The following is a 798-nucleotide window of genomic DNA, read 5'->3' as shown; positions in this document are numbered from 1 at the left end:
TAGCAACGTTTGCAGTGGGCTTGTCTGTACTTGCACAAGTGTGTAATTGCATTTCATCATCTAGAATTCTCACAGCATGGAAGCTGACAGCAAAACTGAGTAATTATGATCAGCTCAGTAGATCAGAAGATCAGATCAGTGCTAGGGCTTTTCAAGTGTGAGTCTCTTCTCCTTCCCAGAGTTCTGTTGCCTCAGTCAGTGGTACAGATAAGAAGTTGGACTCTGAACCTGACCCAAGGCCTGGGAAATTTAGTGACCACATTTTCTGAATAACAATGGAAGCCAATATTACAAGGGAGCACTTTGGGACTAGAGGATAGAATATGTGAAGTAAAATTTCATGATGAAACTCAGACATATGGTTGCTTTGCTAATAACAAGGCTGCCTCAATTTTGATAGAATAGGATGCATGTCCTGGAATAAGGAAAGTTTCTAAGCCTTCAAAGATGAGCTTCAAAGCTAGGTAGTAGGGGTAGCTTTCTTTACCAAGAGAAAAGAGTGGATAGTCAGCAGACAAAAGGTAGATGAGAGGGAGACCCAGAAAACAAGGGTAAGGGGCAGGAGTTGGGAATAGTCCTTTTTAATGCTTTGAGAATTAACTGAGCTTTCCATTTGCTTTTCTCTGTTCATAGAGTGTTGGAGGTGCCGGTGTTCAGAGGACAATTAAATTTGGATTCCTTTCCTTACAGAAATGGAATCTGCCTAGAGAAGGAGAGGAGAAAGTAATACATTCTTCTTCCCCCTCCTTTCCACAAATTATCTAAATTCTTCTCTGGTTCTAGTCCTAGCCTGTGTGT

At 41.4% G+C, this 798-nt stretch overlaps 1 pseudogene; it reads left to right on the top strand.

Annotated features, from left to right (window-relative positions):
• LOC103270014 overlaps positions 1-714 on the top strand; it is a 3,382-nt pseudogene extending 2,668 nt beyond the window's left edge.
• The last annotated feature ends 84 nt before the right edge of the window (positions 715-798 follow it).

The sequence above is a fragment of the Carlito syrichta genome, unplaced genomic scaffold, assembly GCF_000164805.1.
Source record: "Carlito syrichta isolate Samal-C Ts95f unplaced genomic scaffold, Tarsius_syrichta-2.0.1 Scaffold27703, whole genome shotgun sequence".
Taxonomy (NCBI): Eukaryota; Metazoa; Chordata; class Mammalia; order Primates; family Tarsiidae; genus Carlito; species Carlito syrichta.
The sequence above is the reverse complement of the archived record's forward strand: the minus strand, read 5'-3'. Positions and strand labels throughout refer to the sequence as shown.